Raw genomic sequence first — 18,969 nt, 5'->3', positions numbered from 1 at the left:
TGAGAGGCCAAGATGGTTATTTGCATTACTGATAAGGTGATTAGTGTTCGTGGTTCTCATTAGAGACCTGTGGAAGATTGGGATCAGACAGAAAGGATTTGTGTGTGTGTGTGTAATTTATGAGACCTGCTGATCAAACCTCCATTCATACTCTTATTTGTATGGACACTCACACATGTATGTATGGAGGAAAAATCAAAATATATGGATATTTCTGACTTACCAAAAAAAGGCTAGTGAAAATCAGTGATTTATGTAAATTTACTTTTATGAAAAAAGATGCATGTAGCAACTTGCAGTAACTTTGCAAGTTACTCCACTTTGTATTCTGGTGGTACATAAACATAGGCTTGATTCTCCACTTTCTTGCCCTTGCTTATCCTTTTCTAACTACAGCACAGTTGCATTGATTTAAGACTGGTCTAGGGTATTGGATAGCCATGTCCAATTATTTTTCTGTTAGCTCACTAGCTTTTTTAAAAAATATTAGTTAGTACCATAGGTGGTAGCAACTCCTAGCTCTGAGGTGTGCTGTGCACTTCAAGTGGCCTGACCTGCCTGCTGCTTAGCTGTCCCTGCATCGCAGTTCAGGAGCCTCTCTTCTCCATTTTGTTTATAACGCACGGGTCTGAGCAAAAGCCAGCGACTCACTGCTTGCAGAGGGTCTGAAGTCACCGGAGTGATATGCTACATACTCTTGAGATTTATCAGCTTCCCCCTTTTGCAAATCAAGTCAAAGAGGGTAATGTGCAGATCCTGTTTTATTTCAGCACGGGTTGCTTATTCAGTGGAGAGGACGCAAGAAACACAGTCATCTAGGTGGATGAAACCATCTTTGAGTGTTTCAGTAATGTCACACGTGACAGAAATTCTGAGCTTCTGTGTGAAATAAATGTCTCTTTCAAGAGAGGAAAATCCTTGACAGTACTTTTAAAAGTTATTGGGTTAAATAACTACCTCTATGACCACATCAAAATTTTATTTTCTTTTTTTGCCACTTTTCTGATTGCAGGCAAGACATGCAGGCAGGAAGAAAAAAGAAAAAAAAAAGTAAGAGAGCAGTTAGTTTGTTTAGGTTTTTGTTTGTTTTACTTCTTTACTGCGTCTTTCTTGTCTGCATCTGATCCCTGGCAGTGTTTTGTGACCTCCAGTGGATCCCATCAGTGTTCTCCATTCGGAGCCCCCTGAGCAGGCAAAAACCTACAAGCCAGAGCACTGAAAGCACTGAACTGCCCGAAAGGAATGCATCTTGTATCAGCTCTTCCTCTTTTCTCCCATGTGGGTGAACACTGGGGGGAATTGTTTAAACCAACTGAGCTTTACTGCAAAACTAAAAACCAAAACACCACCAAACCATCAACATTTGGAGATGATTACAGAGAGGATTGAGCACTACTATTCCTCCTCGGGATACTCCTGCACTCATTGCTGGCCTTATTTTAATACATTTTTAAAGTTTCTGGAGATCAGTTTCAGCTGAAAAGAGAACTGTGATTTGGTTGTAGTGCACCTAGGAAGTGGATGTTATTATCGTGTGTCAGGATACGTGCGTTTAGACTCTCCAGAGCTTGAATATTTGTGGAATATTCTTGAAGTGAAAACTGGGAGTCACGTAGGCATTAGCTGAAGAAGAAAACGTCTTAGGCCACTGCAAAAATCACAAATGGAAGAAATACAAGTTGCAGTTCTTTAGTGCTACATGAAAGGAAACTGCTAAACATATTTCTTTGGTAAGCAAACCAGTTTGTGAACTGTATTGTATTACTTTTTTTGTAAATGTCCCCATTTCATCAGCTCCTATTCTAAGATAGATTGCTGGCACCTTAACTTTTTGCAACCAAAAAGCTAGAAGAAAGAGCTTTGTAGGAGTAGCAATTTCAGGAGATTGCTTGGAATCTCAAACTGCTTATTAGGTTTCTTTGAACTACCTGGTGATGTGTTTAGTACCTGCTATTTTGTTTCAGAAGTGCATAATGTAAATAAATTTGATTAGAATAGTGCTCATACACTTTCCGTCAGTCTTCTGGCTGGATTTTCTAGCTTGGTAAACCACAAAACTCCAGGTATTGGCAAATTCTCTTCTGTGAATGCCTTTCCTGTGAAAAGCTGGTGCAAAATATTTTTGTTCTAGCAAAGGGAAAGACTAGTCAGTGTGCTGCACTTCCCAAATCCGTACAGGTCTCTGTGCTGCTTTGTGGATGCATGCATATGATTTAGCCATTCTTTCATCACAGTTCAAGAGTCCCTCTTTCACTGTGCCTTGATTGCAACTGCATGGCCCGCTTACAGATCTCACACCAGCAGAAGAAAGCAAACGTAGCATCCACTTGCCATACCTGTTAAGAAAGGATGCTTGGCGTCTGGGAGGCACAAATGCCATCTTGCAACCCTTGCTCTCCCCAGGAAAGCTAATGCAAATCAGCAAGAGCTAGAGAAGCAGGGTCCTGCAGCCCACACATTGTCAGCTTCTTAGGTCTTAAGAGTGTGGTGGATGTTTGGAAGCGATGAAAATAGGTGGCCATGTGCCCAGTGCAAGAAATTATTAACTCCACTGTATTTATTTTTATAGTGAAATTGCATTTTCACATCTCTATGAGAGGTACTTTAGCAGGATACAAACCCAGCAAAGCATTTCTGTTTGTGGACATGGTGACTTTGGCACAGATGTGATGAAACTAGCTAGTCTCTTGATGAAAACACACTGAGCTGGTAATACTGCAGTTTTGCATCTTCTCTAAGGAAATTTGGCAATGCAGCTGTGGTGGATGGAGGACATCTTTCTTTACACTGCAGATTGCTGTGCAGGAAAAGATATGTTGGACAGGCATAGCTTTAGCAAAGTTAGGTGACTGTGATTTCAAAGTGAAACACGGAATTAATAACTACCTAGAAAATGGGGTATTATTTGATGGAAATTTGATTTCACTTTTTAGTGACTCAGGAATGTGAACACTTAAGATTTGAGTCATGTTTTTTAAAGGTGTATTAACAGGACTTTCAAAATTATGGGTATGTTTCACTGCATTCAAATTAATATGCATGTAAAAGCTTGACAGCACCGAGTCTGTTTGTGCTTGTGAATTGGGCAGTTAGTGGCTTGGCCACCTGCATTTTGTGTTTGCATGCAAAATAATTTGCATTAGCGGTAAAGCATTCCATGTCCATATAGCGTGTGTTCTAACTAATCTGCATGCAAATAAAGTAGGTCTGGGAAATGTAGGAAGCCATGTAGGTAAGACTAGATTCTTGCTGGAGGCCACTAAATTGTGTCTTGTCTTAAAAACAGAAGGGAAAAAAAAAAGACAGAGCGGAGAGGGTGGGGGTTACCTGGTTATTGTAGTTAGGATCCAGTCCACTTCAATCAACGCAGTGTGCTGCTGATGTTAGAGAATTACTCAGGGCTCTGTTTCAACTGGTCGCCAAAATGACTCAGTGTAAGAACTGACAGTGAGGTCATGTGGATTTTTTTTAAAGAACCTGTTGGACTAATTAGGCTATGTTATGTGGCTTAGTATTAGTTAAACATGCCCAGAGTTACTGGTAAGAGTTCAACCTTTAATTTTCTGCTGGAAGCAACTTCCCTTCAAGATTCAGAGATGTACAGAAGTTGTCATTAGAGATTGTAACATATTAAACCCCAAAGCACTGTAGAAATTATGGGGGAAGGAAAGAAGCTGCAGAAAGTAGGAGGGGAATTAATTATATGATAAAGGCCGCACTGAACAACAGGATGGCTTAACACTCAGTGTTGCAGGGAGAAGATCAGTTGTATCAGTGTTTAGTAGCTACTTTCACTGAGTTGTTTGTGTGTGTATTATATATATCTATAAAAATTAGTGGCTGCTGTGATTACATATAATGACTTATTATGTAGTTGTTTGAACAAGGCAACAGAGAAAGTAAGACTTCCAGACTCTTAATTCTTTTGCTCATTACAAACATTCAGTTCCTCTCTCTCCAGCTCTGGGCACTCCAAACCTTGCTCGCACGTTATCTGTATTTGCCTTTGCTTCCTGCTCGCTCTCTGTCCCTACCCACCTCTTGTTCCTGCCCTGTCCTCCAGCTCCCTTAGGGAGTCCTGTGTCTTTTGTCCTGCTGCTTTCTGCATCCTCTCCGTACCCTCCCTAATCTACAGTAACACAGATGTAAATCAGGCAGATTTTTAGTTTCCCCTTAATTTCTGTAGCATATGTAAGTTAGAATTTTTTTTTTTAAATTAAGAAAGGGTCTTTGTCCAGTGTTCGTTTCCAGATACTGTAAATGATGGGTAGAGACTTTAGAAAAAGCGTATTTCTACAAGGAAACTCTGAGTATAAATCTTGCCAAATTTTACAAGGCTGAAAAAATCTTCATCTCTTGACCTGTAATTCCAGAGGGGTAATTTTATTGAGGTTCAGACTCACAGGTTTTATATCATAGAAATTTTGTGTCCACTAAGGAAAAGCCTTCATCTCTCATATACTGTTGACTGTTTAAAGTGCAAAGGCAAAATGCAAGTCTGGAAGTGTGAGGCTGTGTGCCTGTGGGAGGGCTCTGTCTATCAAAACCGGGTCTTTGTACTGCCAGACTGTGGGGCAATATGGTCAGATTAGCCAGGACATGCAGTGGGGTGTTTTTAGTGATTTTTGCCAATTGCAGGAAGACAGAGGGCTACCTGACTGGTCACAAAGTCTGCTGGGCAAATGCGTTTAACCAGCGAAAAGAGTTTGAAGCGATGCTGTGTTGTATGCCTGTGGTATCTATGAAAGGGTGTTGGGTGCCTCAAGACCAGCTTTGCTTTTCTGTGACACGTTGGCTGTGTACTGGCAAAGGTTAGAGGGTGGCATTGGGAGTCTGTTTGTCCCAGCATAATGTTCAGCTTGGTGTTCTTCCTCTAGTACAAGACTGGCTTGTTTTTCTGGTTGGATTTCGATGCAGAAAAAGTAAACCCCATCATCAGTGAACCACTGGGTGGGTACAACGTGTATGTCATACATGACGTGTCCCAAGACCATGACATGCCCAGCTTAGCATTGGTGGCCAGCGCTGAGTCCAGAGCAGTTCTTTCCCTTTCAGCTGTGTCTGGTGTTGGCACAGCCTAAGCTAAACTTAAGCCGCCTGAATACCAGCTTAGCTAACTTGTTGTTCTTTGGGACTATTCGGTCTTCCCAGTCCAGGCAAACGTCACTTCATTGACCCTCTCCAAAGGCTGTTGTTACTTGCTGGGGTTTTTTTTAATTTTTTTTATTTTTTCTTCCACCAGGACTAACAACTCTCAGTGGCACCTCCAGTAATGTTTCATTGCCATGCAAAAGGAGGAAAGCACTTTGTCAGCAGCCTACTTCAGGCAGAGAAATTTATGTCTGTGAGAAGCGTATGTACAGAACAGCAATTACTCAGATCATCAATATTTATACAGCAGATAATAGTCATCATGGACAAGATGAATATTGTCACAACAGCAATAGCTGCTTGGGGGGGGAATGCAAAATATAATTGCCAGGTTTCTTTAAATGGGATAATTATTTAAGTTTCAAGTGATTGGTGAAAATAGCTTAGAGTCTGAATTAAATGTTCAGTGGGAGTTCATCTGCTTCTAGAAAGTAAAGGAAATGCCCCTCCTGTCTACCCTCATGTCACACTGCGAAAGCTGCCTGGGATGTCGTCCTTTACATGTGGCTTTTGCTGAAGGCAATGCTGGTGCCAGTCGCTGAATGAGGAATCATAAAAACTAACAACAAAAAAAATCGAGCAGCTTGTTTTGAAAATGAATTTTTGTTACTTCCGCTGTGGATGGACACATGTTTGTGGTTGAGATGGAGGCACAGTTGCATATGCTTCGATTTTAAAAGTGGTACCCCAGTGCCCGGCAGGTTTTTTACTAGAGCTTTCCAGCATCCCGCCTGCCAGCTGATGTGATGCTGGTCACCTTGGTGGTGCCTGGCTGGACAGGCAGCCCAGCGAGTCCCCGTCCCGGCTCCTGCTCGACAGCCAGCTGGAGGGACAGCACAGGCGGTGGCTTCCTGCTTGCACAGGAGATGCAGCTCCTGATTTCTGCAAAGAGAATGCCTTCTTCCGCCCACCATTTTTAACCTTTTTATGGTGGTGTGATTATTCAGAGGGCTTCCCTAAACTGGCATGAAAATCTGCTAGGTTGCCCTGTTTTTGAGAAGTATTAAATCAAAAACTACCTGCATGCAAGCTCTTTGCTACAGATAATTTACTTGCTGACTATTTTCTTCTGCTTGTGAAATGCCTCTGAATAGCTCCATTTTTTCTTTATACTGAGTGGCTCTTCAGATGTGACTGTCTGAATATTTGAACCCCTGCACGCCCTTGACCTCTTTCAGTTGAGGGAGAACGGTGGATGGGAGCGTGCAGCACTTGATGTTCAGCGTTTAGCTCAGTTGGGTTGGCTGTCATTTGCAACGTCAATCACACAGCTCAAAGTTTTCGAAACACCAAAGCAACTCAAGAACTTTTTCAACAGAGTAGATCCACAAAAGACCTTAAGTACTGTGGTATCAGACTTCCAGGCAGAGTATTCTATGGGATGCAAATAACGAGGCTTCTTGTGCAATGCTGCGAGAAAAGTTGGCCCAAGAGTGGGATTTGCAAAAGCTGGCATCCCAAATAAGAAGACATAGGAGCTGGCTACAACAACAGAGAATCAAGAGGAGGTCTTTTAAGCCGGCAGCCCTCTTTCTGTTCCAGGAAGCATGCTGAACTGCTCCTTTTTATTCCTTTCTGGAGTTAGGTACCTTCTGCTGAGATGTAAGCAGTGGAGGAGCTAGCGGTTGCTCTCTCTGAGTTAGGTCTGATGCTCAGCCCGAAGGAAGCTAAGACTGAGCTCCCACCTTTGTCTGGCGGCATTTGATCATGGATCTTTTTCTCTTCATAGGTAAACCCATTAGACTGCCTGGATCCTAGCCCTTCTCCAAATGAATTTTTAATATAAAAGAATTAAACATTCATTGGAGCGGGGACAGGAACACAGGTCTCTGCCTTCCCCTCATACTCACTTTTCCTTTCTGACCTGAATATTGAATTAAGCACTTCAAAGTGGAATGAGGTCAACAGGAGGCATTGGTGGAGCTCTGCTGAGCTACTGAAATTGCTGGTACTTAAAACTTCCATCTGGGAGAAGGGAAAAGAATATTATTATTTTGTCCAATTCACCCTCAGTGAATGAAAGTTTCCTTCTGCCATGAGCACACCCAGGTTCTTGGGTGGCTTCACTGAATATGCCACTGGCATGTGGCTTGGGGAAGTTCTGACCCTGTTGCATGCAGATTAATTTGGACAGAAGGCTTGCTTGAAGCTAAATTTAGGTCAGTTTAGATCTTCCTGATGCAGGTAAAGCTGAGATGTCCAATAGTGGCAGTATTAATACTTCAGGTGCTTGTCCCCAGTGCATAGCTCGTAATAGAGATGCTTTCTAAATTGCAGATCACAGACCCAGTATTGCAACTATGCATCTTGAAACTTTTTCTTAAGTAGTACCCCCTAATTTTTTTTATTGATGGCAGTGTAATGTTTGCTCAGAACTTAAGCTTGCAGTCAACAGGCTTACTTTTGTAGTTACCTTCCCCAGATCCCTTTGAGGCAGCCACTGTTGAGACTGTTGGGGGACTATCTGCAAAAGTGTTAATTCAAATGTTTTCTTCTGCCTGAGGTTCTGCCTTGAGGAAAGGTAAATTTGGAGAGATTGCTGCAATTCATAAGCCAGCCCCTTACATAGGTGAGCCAGCCCTGTGATAGACCCATGCTCGACACATTCATTGCTCCTTCAGTTGTATTGCAGCTCAGAATCGTTTTTTTTCAGAGTAAGGAGAACAAGGGGCCATTGAAGAGAGCAGGTAATCAGCACTACTGATATTCCAGATTATTGAATTGTGTTGAAATAATGAGTTTTTTCATCAGGCTAGATTGTTTGTACCTAATTCTCTGAATGTTTTTTTTCATTGCAGTAACTTGCACGGGGGTCTGGAGGTTATGAAAGGGATTGCTTCCCCTCACGTTTAATGGGGTATAGTGTTTTGGCTGTCTTGTCCCATTGATAAGCCCAGACCCATTTATATTCTAATTTGAGAATGTTGGCAGCCTGAGGAAATGGGGTGCTTGTAGTATCCCGAAGCTGTGAGCCCCTCTAACTCCGTTTCACTTTAGTGTCAAGCGCTGGGGCACCACTGTGAAGACTGTAGATCAAGGTCTTTCTGTCACCCTGGTGCAACCTAGCTAAAGCCTTGAGGGGTTTTGATGAATAAAGGTTTAAAGATCCAGTCCTGTGTAGTAGTTTTCTTTTAAAACTAAAAAGGGGAAGAATTGTGTGGCAAAGGATGGAGTCAGGGATATATTGCTACGAAGCCTCAAGAATGTTCCTGGAGCAGAAAATTCCCTCCTCCTTAGCTTCTGAACAGTAAAAGGGTGAAGCTGTTTGCCTCTTCACTTGGTTTTACAGCAGATTTGAAGATTTGTTCTGCATTGCCTTCTGGAAGTATTTCTGCATCCTAATTTTGTCAAAGTTCATTGGTTTATTTTATGGAGGGGAAAAAAACCCCTAGATCTCCTTTCACTGAAAAAACGGGACTGAAGGGTTAGGTTTAGGAATGCTAGCACCATCTCCCATGGGAACTGTAATTAGCATACTTTGTTTCCCCATTCTTCCCTCGGGGCTTGGCTTTATGGCTGGCTTCCATCTCCTCTTTTCATGTTGAGTTGCCATGGTGGTTATGGGAGATGTAATCTAGCTGGGAAACCCAGTCCGTGTTGGAGAATGGGAACACGGGTCATCCCATATGCAAGTACCTCAAGCTGGTATAAGCAGCATTTTACAGTTCTGAAAATGGGTTGCCAAATTTCCAGTATGTAGTAGAAAGGTAGCACTTCCCTTAGTACAGGTGACATAGCTGTTCATTTCACTTCATTCATAAAGTGTTCATTTGAAACCCCAAATTTCCATTAAAACTTACTTTTCTCTAATTTTATTTTAAACCAGCATCTTGGCTTAATTTGCAAGCACAAAATACCATTTTTTTAGGGGCTTGCCCTGCAGTAAGTAATAAGTGTGATACTAGGATACTGGAATTTGTTGTAAGTTCAAAGTACAGCAAGTAGGAGATGGTGATTTGATTTGCCCGAGGAGACTTCTCTTGCTGGTCTGGCATAAATATTTCTGAAGTGTGGAATGGAGCTGGACTGGGAACAGGAATAAAGTACTCTTCAGACTTCAGATTTTACTTTCTGAAGTAGATTCCCTTCTTAAAATAGAAATCAACAGAAATACTGGAGTTGTGTTGGTTGAACAGACTGATACATAGTCTGTGGAGTGGGAAACGTGTCAGTGTATGAAGTTTAAGCATGCCTACAAGGCAGAAGCTGGTCAGTAATAGCAAATTGGTGAGAATTCAGTGAAGTTGTATTGCTCCCAAATTTGCTTTTAATAAGCAGTGAGCTATTTTTACAGGGACACTGTTACTACTGTTAGAGTTGGCTAATTAGCAACCCCCCTTCAGAAAAAAAACCCTGATGCTGCTGAAAGTCTTCCAAGTGTACAGAAACCTGTTCTTTTTATTCTCTCAATTTCACGGTGTCTTCTGCCTTTTGGTTTACAACCTCTTGCAAGCTGCCACTCTCCATGTTTGTGTGACTTCCACAGAAAACACAAGTAATAGCAGTTGAAAGGGAATTTTAAAATAGATCAGGAAATCTAGGGCATGTCAGGATGATTTTGAGGTGGTCTTAAAAATCCAGCAGTTGCCTTTTTTGAAAGCTTTTGCTGAATGTTTTGAGATTTAGCCTCCCTCTTTATCTAAAGGCCGAGGCTTTCCTCTCAAACAGAGCATGTCACATGCATTGGCATTTGGAGGAAGCAGGACTGCTTGTGGGATGACCTGTTCTCCACTGGGAGGATTTCTGGGCAAGTCCAGCCCAAATCTGCTCTTGAGAACAGTTATTGTGAAAGAGACTTCGCCCAGCTCAGTGGAACTGCTTCATATGGAGGGGTCACTGGCACAAAGAAATGCTGGCAGGACTGGATGCAGGCTGGTTTTTGCAGCTTTAAAGAAATGAGGCTTTAAAGAAATTGTTTATCTGCCTGCAAAGTCCTTGTGATTTTTGTTTTAAGCTCATATATAAATTTATAATTATTTTTGTACGTAAAATAAATGAATTCATACTATCATACTGGTGCTCCTGAACATCCTTGCAAAAGGGCAAGGTAAGCCAGTGAAAAGGATTTTGGTAAGGAAATGTGCATTTTAAGAGGATATTATGTCCATGTTCAAAAACAGTTTAGGGAAAAAAACTCTCATTGACTTCCCTCTCGGAGTCCAGGTCTTCTCTTCTGATGCAGCCACATCCCTGACACAAGAAGTTATGAGCTAGAGGGCTGCTAATGGTGTCAGCTTGGTAATGAGGAGTTATTTAAAGAAAGGTTACAATTTTGTGACATGTTTGCTTTCTTCCTTATGTCCACTTGTTTGGAATCAGCATGACCCAAAAATGAGTGGTGGTGTTTGGTGAAGGGCAATGGAAACATGACCCCAAGACTACAGGAACTTTACTGTTGTAGCCCTTGGAAGAGCTACAGCAAAAACCCCTTCATATTTTGAGGAACCTGACTTATTTTTTCCAATGTTACAGGGTTACATTCCTGTGCTACTCCTTCCTCTGCTGGCTGAAATTCCTCTATGTGGTCCATTGGAGAAACTCTTTATCTTTTTATGTTCATGGGTGGTTATGAAACAAGAACAAAAAAATTAAAGATCATGCACTGGCAATTTAATGAAGTGATAAGCATCTACAATTTTGTTCTTTAATAAGATTATAAAACTGTTTCTTTTTCAAATGAAGAGAGGCACAGAGATGGCTGTAACCTGTACACGTGCAATTTTAAATCAGGATATCATGCTGAGTTGAAATTTTTCAGTTTGCTCCTTTAAAGGTCTCATTTTCTAGCACTTGTGCTCATTTCTTTTGTGTAATTTTAAACAATACACAATACCATTTTTCCATCAGCAAAGGCCTGTGCATTTCAGTGACCTTTACTGCTTTCTTTAGAGGGGTTACGCAATCAGATATAAGGGAATGAAAATATTTAATGATTTTTTTTTTCTCCAAAAAGGTCTTATGCCTGTATTCTTACGGTTGTACTACTCACGTTTAAGCACCTGTGTTTTGCACCTGCACTCTTATTTTGAGGAGCCTGAAAGTCTACTTGCAAAATCTGAGCTCATTTGTGAAAATCAAGCTAAGAAAAGCATATAGGTGGACAGAATGATTGTTTTTAAAGCAAGAAGCTTTTGTTCTAATGTTTCTTCCCTCTTTGGTCTCCCACCTCCAGTAAATATATTTTCTTCTAAATTTAAATTCAGAACTTAGAAAGGGATTGACCCTTTTCATATCTATCAACTAGTCAGTGCCAGAGAATTTGGCGTGCCTTTCTGAACCCACTTGCAATGCACTTGCATACATTTTCCTGCTTGGGAACATTAAAGCTCCCCAGAGTCCACACTAATTGCAGCCTCCTCTATCAAGAGAGGTTGCTCATTAGAGAAGGTAGTTTGTTGTACCTCATAGCAAGGAGAAAACCGAAGCCTGGGCACCCCTTAGTTCTGCTTCCTGATCAAGTGGGTGGAGTAACAAGGAGAGCATCCATGCATCTGTTCAGGGAGATCCATGGAAACAGATCCAAGTAAGTTCTTACTGCAACAACTGCGCAACTTGCTAACTTGGAAATATTTCTGATGTCTCACGATAATCACCAGACAGTTACATGCTTCATTGCTGCTCAGTGTTAAGATCGGTATGGGTTACAGTTATGCTTCATGACTTGCTTTTCCACAGGTGAATATTTTATGAGCCAAATCCACACTGGGATAGCAACTAGGAAGGCAGAGTAAGCAAGAACAGTTACCCCATTCTTTTTTCCATGCCATTAGCCCATCTTTGTGTATTAAAAGATACTTGCTCTAAAAACATGTATTGAGCAAACTTTTGTGCAGTGCATATAGTACATAAACCTTGAGCTGAATCATGCCTCTTTTAGTGGGTAGTGTTAGTGAAGCATCAAGAAAAAAGGTATGTGTTTATTGTGTGTGAGGAAATGAGTTTGGAATTCTAGATATAAATTAATTTCCTAAAACACAGTGGATATCATGTGGCATTGATTGTGGACCCTCTTCTGCAAAAAGGCCACATTACTTTGCCTGGTTTTACTTGGTTTGTGTATTGCTCATATCCACAGAGATGACCTTAAACTTTTCCAGTTTTGTGTCTATTTATATTTGGGGTCAATTTTGGGGGGGGGGAGAGAATGCCAGTGATCCACTGACATATACAGGAAAGGATAGGAAATTAGTTTCTGACAGATCTTTTCTGCTATTTCCACATGAGCAGATGGATCCCATAGTACAGGTTTGCCTTTAAGGAGAGTTTAAGCAGTAAATACTTTTGTGTTTTGCAAGAGGGCTGGTTATTTTCCATGTTTGTATAGCTTTTAGGTAATTCATAAAGACTTCTGATAAAAATGCAGGCTTTTTTTCCACCCAGTTGTATGACCTTCAGTGTTTTAAACTCTAAACTTTTCTAGGGGAGAATGATGTGGGAATTGCATCTTTGTCAACTAAGCCAATTCATTACCTCTCTAAATGTTGACTGCTATGCTTGATGCCGAGAGTTGGACAAAACAACTGGCTTCTACAGTTTTTCTTTAAAATTTCATTTTCTAAGAGAATAGCACAATCTTCCTGGGTTTAAGGGTACCTCCTCCTATCTCCCCTACGTTGAACAGTGTTTGAAAGGGCCTCATTTTGAAGACTGAAGGGTTGGGAGGGTTTCCAGCAAGAGCAAAACAAGCGATTGCTCTTACAGTTGGATGAGAGTTGCAAAGACCAGGTGAGCCACAGCTCTTTGAGGTGGATTTATTTCTTCTGGCTGACGAGACTACTAGGCAGAGGCTTTCCTGACAGTCAGGGTTTGATTGGAAGAAGTGCCAGTTTGACTGACTATGCTGCAGGAGGAGTGTGAGTGTTGGGGCAAGGCAGAAGGCTCAGGGGAGGGTGGGAGTCTTCACTGCACCCTGAGGAACCATCTGTAGTGACTCTTCCTAACCACACAAGTGAACACTGTAGCTGTTTTGTATGCGTAGGTCATAGCTAAAAATAAACAGAAGGGAAACTGGTTTCCTAATCGTTAGGGTATGTTTTTTGTTGGTGGTGCTGTGTTAAAGCAATAAAAGCCAGCATTATTTCAGCTATATCCCAGCTTGCTCCTTGTTTGGGGGAGTGGTGGGAGGCAGTAAGATGCTGCCACCTCTCCATGCAGAATGTGGGAAAGAACTCAGCCTGCCCTGCAGGACCTCTCCCCTCAGTCAGAGAGCAAGTAACGAGCTCAGCACTTTGGGTGTGCTGGTACCCTACTCTTAGAAACGACTGCGCAAGCTGCATCTCACCTTGCTGATGTGTCCCATTCAGCACCAGGATAATCTTATGGTGCTGAAAGCTGGGACTGGCAGGATTTGTCCCTGCTGTTCGGGAGTGGGAAAGTGGAGACGACCATCCTAAACCAACCCAAACCTCCTGAAGGGTGCTAAAGCAAGCTAGTGGGACAGCCAAGCAGAACTGCCTCTCTTGTTCCTGCAAGCCCTGGTGCTTAATGCTTTGTGTTCTGGAGTGCCACCTGCTGGCACTTGCTCTCTTTGCTCTCTTTTCTAGAGGCAGCTGCTCTAGATGAGAGCTCAGACCAAAGAGCATGGCTGTTAGTAATAATAATAGTACTAATTATTTGTATTGATCATTACATTATTTTTTAAATTGTCATAGCACTTAAGGGCCCTGTTTATTGGCAAAGACCTTACTCTGGCAGGTGTTATGCAAACTCAGTGTGGAAGAAACTGGCAGAGGCTTTCACTGAAGGAGTGGTTTAAAGAATAGAAAATGATTTTTCCAATTCATGCTGTTATTCTGAAAAATATGAAGTATTTTTTTCTTTATGTCTTGATTTAGTAAAATATTTTGATCATTTCTGTGGTTGGCAAAAAATGAAAAGCAGTAATCATTAAAGTGAAAGACACCTGACAGTGAAGTGACTGAAGCAAAAGTTAGGAAAACACTGACTCAACTCTAAAAAGTAACAATGATGTCAGTAAACTAAATAATTTTGAAAACCTTTTGGCTGGAAAGCAAGGGATGTTGTAGTTTGTGGCACAATGCAAATCTGGGTCCAGAGCTGACATTTTTTTCATCCTAGTTGAGAACTTGTTTTGGCAGTAGAAAAGAGGTATTTTTTGAATCTGTTTTATAACATTGATTTTCTGTCTGTGGGCCAAATCCTCAATGGGCATAAGTCAGTGTGGTTCATTTGGCATTGGTTTGGTTGTGTGCATTGACGTTTTCAGTGTTCAGCGCACCACTGTAAGGCACACATATAATACTATAACAAAAATGGAATAAAGACCTCAGCTGAGTGGAATCTGGTCGAATCCTGCATAGATACATAAAGGTGTGTGCATGCACACTGTGTCTTCTTAGATCATCTCTCCCAATGCAACACTTTCCACAGTAGCAACACAGATTTTTGGCCTTTTTCCCCTTCTTTTAGCAGTCCCTAAGGCATGTCTTTGGTTCCTAACTGCTATTCTGTGTGATGCTACATGGAATAGAATCACAGAATTGCTTAGGTTGGAAAAGACCTTTAAGATCATCGAGTTCAACCGTAAACCTAACACTGTCGAGTCCACCACTAAACCATGTCCCTAAGTGCCATGTCTACAATGTCTTTTAAATACCTCCAGGGATGGTGACTCAACCACTTCCCTGGGCAGCCTGTTCCAATGCTTGATAACCCTTTTGGTGAAGAAATTTTTCCCTAAGATCCAGTCTAAACCTCCCCTGCCACAACTTGAGGCCATTTCTTCTCATCCTATCTCCAGCCACCTGACAGAAGAGACCAGCACCCACCTCACTACAACCCCCTTTCAGGTAGTTGTGGGGAGCGATAAGGTCTCCCCTCAGCCTCCTTTTCTCCAGACTAAACAGCCCCAGTTCCCTCAGCTGCTTCTCATAAGACTTGTGCTCTAGACCCTTCACCTGCTTCATTGCCCTTCTTTGGACATGCTCCAGCAACTCGATGTCTGTCTTGTAGTGAGGGGCCCAAAACACAGTATTTGAGGTGAAATACATGTTGGAAGTAAGTGGTGAAGCTTATCTGATATAAGTCTTCAAAAGCAATTAATGATTTTGGGATGCACTCTTGAGACTATTGGGATGAGTGTGAGGTTTTTTAGAAGGCCCTGAATCACCTGCCCTTTCAAAGTAAGATCCTTTAGATCCTTAGCAAGAAACACCTGTAAAAACCAGAAATGGTATCAACCATGTAGTCCTCTTCAGGCTTCGATGACATCTTGGAATGTGACTTGTCTGTTGAAAATGCCCCACGTTGTGATTTGTTTTTTTTTTTAAGCCAACAACCAAAAAATGCTGAATAACAGTCTTTGAAAACATGCTGCTGTGAAACTATTGCTGATAGTTGGAGTGTATTTATCTCATTTACTTTTGCTAGACTGGGAAAGAAAAAGAAATCATGTTGTATTGATGGACTTGAGCATTCCACATTCAGCAGTAGAGCAATGTAAGGGATACTTATGGCTCACTCAGTGGCTGACCATGTAGAAGAAAAATTACTCCAGAGTCAGTACAAAAAGCTTTGTTTGCCCTTTGTGTTACCTTTTTATAAATTTCTTCTTCTGAAAGAAAATAGTCAAACTGAAGTGAAAGTTGAAATGAGCTGACATTTTAATGGAAATTACCATTTTTGCCTAAGGAAAAAGTATTTGCTTAATTTGATCTGAAACTGCCAATGAATTTGTTCACCTCAAAACTACATTTCTTTAGTTAGCTCTAACTCACATGCAGAAATCATAAGACTGGCTTGCAAGACAGAGACTGAAGTTTAGGGGTTCTACCTAACTGGGATTTGGGGCTTGAAGTTCATGTTTTCAGGCTTCTCTTCAGAAAAATGGGGCTAGCAGCTTTCTTTTTACTGAGTACTTAGTTGAGTGTCCATAATCCTGTGAGCCTAGGACTCACTGTGGCCATATACTATCAGGATTGTGATTAAGTCTTGAGCATTAGCAATATTTTGCTAGTTATCTTTTCTAAGTTTGTTCTGCTGTTACATTGCAAGGACTGCAGAGCTAGGCCCAAAATTAAGAGGTAAAGGAGTTTGCTTCATTTTGGTTGTTTTGCTCTAATGTAGCGTAACAGTCCTTTCTGAGCATTTGCACTCCTTCATACAGCAAAAACGCTGTATGCTGTTAGTTAAGTGCTGCCAAGTGGAGGGTATTTTCACACCAGGATGTTTCAAAACCAGCCAGACTTTGACTGGAGTAAGTATGATGGGTGATGTCTGGCCCAAACTTTGAAACTCACTGTAAAGAATGAAATACAACCTGACAAATCTTGGCAGGTCTGATAAACTTCTTGCAGCTACAGAAGGTGAGTGGCTCTAGGAATTGAATACCATCTCTGAAGGAAAGCAACTGTAGATTTCACGTAATACAGGCCAGAACAGTTTATCTTCCTGTGCCTGAGCATTTCAGCAGCCAATTGCCAGTCCCCATCACAGCTTGGCTGCCGGAGCAGAGAGGCTAGCAGCTCTGCGGCTTGGAGCTTAGTCTCCCAGAGCCGTAATTTATCTCAGCCCACTGGAGAAGGTTGTGGTGGTGCTAACCTGAGTTGCTAACCTGAGTTATGGTTGTCGCCCTCGAGAACACTGCATTGCTTAGCTGCAAGACTATTTTTGTCTGCAAATGGTGCTGGTTCATGTGAGGGAGAGACTCGATGCAAACCCCCTCACTCTGTTCTAGGCTTCATCCTAGAAGTCCACCCATGGGAGTCATCTTGTTTCTCTTGTGGGCATGCCTGTGTCCATGGGCATGAAGGAGAGAGCCGAGAGCCTTTCCTGGTGTCAATTTGTCTCACCACTAGTCTGAAATTTTCCCTGGTGGTCCTGGCACTTCGAGTCATGATGTGGAGCTGGTCGGGTTAGTTGATGTCAACTGGCTGGTTTAGTTGCAGCTGTTTTGGGAAGGTTGTGTTGTTTCCTCAGGTTGTACATTTTCAGGATGGCGCAGGGGGAGCAAAGGCATCTGTTCTTGGAGACTACCTTGATCTGCCTGCGGCTGCTGACACCGGGTTCTCTATTGATTGTGTTGATGGATAGTGTGTTAAGTATGTAAATGTGCAACTGACCTCAAGAACATGTGTCATCCCATTAACTTCTGTGGCTAATGTCAGGCTGTGCGCTTCATGACTTGTATGAACTCTGCTTGTGGAATGTTTATAGTCATGGGTAGAAATGTGTGGTTTGGAAAAGTATTGGAAGAAAATATTTTTCCAGTATAGCCTGCTAAATCTCTTTTGGAGGATTTTACTGATGTAAAGACAGTGAGAGAAATCACAAAATAGGAAATCGTAAATATGTATGCAGTTCAGGCTTGGTCTAACTCTGCTTGTGATCCATATTTGCAGTGAGAGTTGGACTGTTCCCAAGATTCAGGAAGTGTGGGTGGTATTAGTATTACTAGCTGCCAGAAGTGTTACAGGATGAATGATTAGTTTCCAATAAGAAAGGAGCTTTTGGATTGGTTCCAGTTCCTTTTGGTGTAGTCTGCAAACCAGAATGACCAGTGCCGTGACCTGGTGTGGCTGTAGCACTTACCAGAGACCAAAAATGCATGAAGATCACAATTTGTCTGCATTAGGAAATGACATAGCAGTTGACCTTGAGGAAGCATATTAGTTGGCTATCTTCCGCTCTCTTGTGAAGATAAGCTCTTGGAAGTGGTTCTATCTATGTTAGGACATCTGTTACACCTTTTCTTTTGATAAACAGGGGGCTTGACTCTCTTGTGCTGCCTACTTAGCAGATTTCAGGAGAAAGGTAAAAAGATGAAAAAAGCTCCCCCTGCCCCATCTAATCTCCTTCAAACCTTATTCTACTTCTTTGTGTATGAAAGAAGAGAATTTCCTTATTGTTGTGTGGCTTCTAATAAAATATTTTCCAATTTCTTAATCCAATCTATTTCAATGTAAAAAGGATGTATTATTTTGATTCCCCTGGGTCTATTGTGCTTTTTTTCCCTTTTTCTGAAGCAAAACAAGAAACAACCCCTTCCCACATGCAAACAAAACAAACCCCAAACCATCCCAGCCCTTGAAAGCAGGCGTGTGAAGGTAGCTGTTCAGTGATGTGGGTCGCAGAATCATGTCGTCAGGAAGCTGTGCTGGGTGAATGCAGAGAGCGCAGGGCATGTTAAGCAGGCTGGGGGTATAAGGCGGGAGTGCAGAGCAGAGTTGCAACAATTAAAACTCTCATTTGAAGGACTTCTGTTTCCTGAGGTAAGTGTGAAATTGAGTTTTCAGTTTTTGCGTTGTATAGGCAGTGTATGAACGTATGAGTATTGATTCCTTTCTCTCCTCCTCTGTTTGGGCCCATGGGCAGGTAGATTTTGACTTAGTTTTATGAAAACCCACTCAATGACCTCAAGAGAGCTGTAGCACTCTCCTGTAATTATAGACTGGTGTCTTAATACACTAATTCAAGCTGATTCCCACTCAATCACCTGCTGACCTGTATCAGTGAGAAACATCTGCATTTGAGCTTTATTTAAAATTACTTCCTTTTTTTGAATAGTGTATTTTGTAAGTCTAATACCAAATCCTCAGGGGAGGAAAGGAAGATCTTTTAATTAAGTTTCTCTTCAGGTATCAGGCAAATTCTATCAATGGCAGATGAAGCATAAAGCTCTAATGGGAGAGCAAAATTTGTCATTTAAGTGATCAGGTGCTTCATGCTTCTCTCTCTTAGCATTTTGAATGTCACAGAATTCTGTCATGTTGCCATAAATGAAAAATCTCTTAGAAAGAATATGTTGCATTGCATTTAAAAGCTGTTACTGAGAGTGAGTTTAACACCCATAGGTACTCC

The 18,969-nt window shown here is 41.6% G+C and overlaps 1 protein-coding gene across 4 annotated transcripts in view; it reads left to right on the top strand.

Annotated features, from left to right (window-relative positions):
* The window catches only part of RNF152 (ring finger protein 152), a 45,630-nt gene that overhangs the window by 13,806 nt on the left and 12,855 nt on the right, over positions 1–18,969 (top strand). The gene's annotated exons all lie outside the window — the stretch shown is intronic.

The sequence above is a fragment of the Haliaeetus albicilla genome, chromosome 21 (genome assembly GCF_947461875.1).
Source record: "Haliaeetus albicilla chromosome 21, bHalAlb1.1, whole genome shotgun sequence".
Lineage (NCBI taxonomy): Eukaryota > Metazoa > Chordata > Aves > Accipitriformes > Accipitridae > Haliaeetus > Haliaeetus albicilla.
The sequence above is the reverse complement of the archived record's forward strand: the minus strand, read 5'-3'. Positions and strand labels throughout refer to the sequence as shown.